Source organism: Pygoscelis adeliae, unplaced genomic scaffold (assembly GCF_000699105.1).
Source record: "Pygoscelis adeliae isolate BGI_AS28 unplaced genomic scaffold, ASM69910v1 Scaffold87, whole genome shotgun sequence".
NCBI lineage: Eukaryota > Metazoa > Chordata > Aves > Sphenisciformes > Spheniscidae > Pygoscelis > Pygoscelis adeliae.
The window spans coordinates 1652676-1655274 of NW_008825098.1; positions in this window are offsets into that span (position 1 = coordinate 1652676).

Consider the following 2599-nt stretch of genomic DNA (forward strand, 5'->3'; position numbering starts at 1 on the left):
GTGGTTGCCCTCAATATCATGGGAAGAAAGCAAAAGACCTGGCTGGAAGCTGTCCCCTCTTTCCACTTCCCTGGGAGGCTGCCCTCGAAACCCACTGCTCTCAGTGGCACTGTAGGTGCAAAGAGAAAAGGGGAGAGTGGCTCTTGGATTCACAGCAGCAGGGTCGCCATGAGAACATGAAGGCTTTGCTGAATTACTTTGGTGACACTCGTAAGAGCCCAGCTGATATATGAAAACATGCTATTGTGCAAGCTGCTTAAGAAACATACACTGTATACACAGGCTGTGGCTGTACCTGCTCCTGATGCCTTAGTTTTACAGTCTGGCTACTCATTAACGTGTTGGAATGGCTTTCAGTGACCAGTGTGACCAAGGACAATGTGCCGATCATGCTGATGGGAAAACAAAAATCAGTAAGTCAGCAAGAAGTGCTGCAAGAGGATGCACTTTTCTTAACACGTGCAACACCCTGCTCGATCTGCGAGTGATTGCCTGACCTGTTAGTTCCATCAACACCCGCAAGCGCAGGCCCTGTCGCTGCTCACGTGCCCACATACTTACCCTCTCCTGGCACAACGTCCTGGTGCAAGGGATTGGGTGGAGGTCAGCACTGCATGCCTGTGGATTTCAAGCCTCATCTATTTTCAAATTATGCCCAGCATTCTGAAATCTATATTTTTCCTTCTGAAACAAGCAAAAAAGAGATAAAATACTGCATATAACCTGACTAGTAATTACTAAGTACAGCACTCTCTCAGGTTTACCTGTATGACTGTAATTAATTTAAGAATGGGTATAGGAAGAGGAAGCAGGGAGAAATGTGGTAGATGTATGTAACCTCAGGCAGGTACTTCAGGGACAGCAGGGCATTCTAGTGGCCTCAGAGACGCAACTCCAGCCTGCCGGGGATGCGAGCTGTGTTTGGCCAGGGCTAGAAGAACAGAGGTCAAGAACCCCTGCTAAACAATTTCAAAGACCCACAGAGCAAAAAGGAGGGTCTGGCCTGAGGCTTCCTACGGAAAAAGGCTAATGGAGTCCACAGATGATGACCTGTCTCGCATGTGGAGAATGGCAGACCTCAGGGTATTCATCCAGTCTGCTCTGCTCTTTTGAAACTAAGCTTCTCTCCCCATTCCTGCAAGAATCATAGAATCATTTAGGTTGGAAGAGACCTCCAAGATCATCAAGTCCAACCGTTAACCTAACACTGCCAAGTCCCCCACTAAACCATGTCCCTCAGCACCACATCTACACGTCTTTTAAATACCTCCAGGGATGGGGACTCAACCACTTCCCTGGGCAGCCTGTTCCAATGTTTAACCACTCTTTCAGTAAAGAAATTTTTCCTAATATCCAATCTAAACCTCCCCTGGCACAACTTGAGGCCATTTCCTCTCGTCCTATCGCTTGTTACTTGGGAGAAGAGACCTACAACCTCCTTTCAGGTAGTTGTAGAGAGCAATGAGGTCTCCCCTCAGCCTCCTTTTCTCCAGGCTAAACAACCCCAGCTCCCTCAGCCGCTCCTCATAAGGCTTGTTCTCCAGACCCCTCACCAGCCTCGTTGCCCTTCTCTGGACACGTTCCAACATCTCAACATCCTTCTTGTAGTGAGGGGCCCAAAACTGAACACAGTATTTGGGGTGCGGCCTCACCAGTGCCGAGTACAGGGGCACGATCACTTCCCTACTCCTGCTGGCCACACTATTTCTGATACAGGCCAGGATGCCGTTGGCCTTCTTGGCCGCCTGGGCACACTGCCGGCTCATGTTCAGCCGGCTGTCGACCAACACCCCCAGGTCCTTTTCCGCCAGGCAGCTTTCCACTTATCACCAAGACAAAAAACTTGTGCTTATGTCTGACCTGACTCTAGGTTTGCAGTGTTGTTGTTTATTTTTTAAAAATCATATTATGAGATAAAATATGCTTAAGTTGAATTAGAACAAATTAATAAAATAAAAATATTGTATTTTTGCTTTAAAATGCTGGATACTTTTGAAAAAGAAATTGAAGAATAGAACCAGTGTACCGTGCAAGTAATTATATTTGGTAGAATATTTACATAACACAGAGTCTAGTGGGCTCTGGACAGTCTGTGACCATGTATGACCCTTTGTGATGAAGTAAATATTATGAACTCACAGCAGAGGGCTAAGCATGATGAAAAGCATGACATGGTCATGCAAATGGGAGACAAAGAAAAAGGCAAGAAACAAGTCTGAATGGAGATGGACAGGTCTGAGCAAAAGGGAAATAAGGCAAGGAATCTCCTCAAGCAAAAAAGTGAAGAATTCTTCAAGATTTTCTTTTTCCCACAGAGGCTGGCCAAGGGTTTCAGTCATCAGGAGGAAGACACTAGGAATAAAGGAAGGTTATCAAGCAACAGGTTGTCAGTAAAGATATGAATATTTCAAAATTCATCTCACTGGGTACTTAATAGTGCTTAGATCATAGAATCACATAATTGTTAGGCTGTAAAGGACTTCCTCAGATCAACTAGTCCAAAGCCTCTGCTTAAAGCAGGGTCAGCCAGGTTGCCCAGGACCAAGTCTAGTCGGACTTTGATTTTTTCTGAAATGGAGACTCCACAACTTCTCTGGGC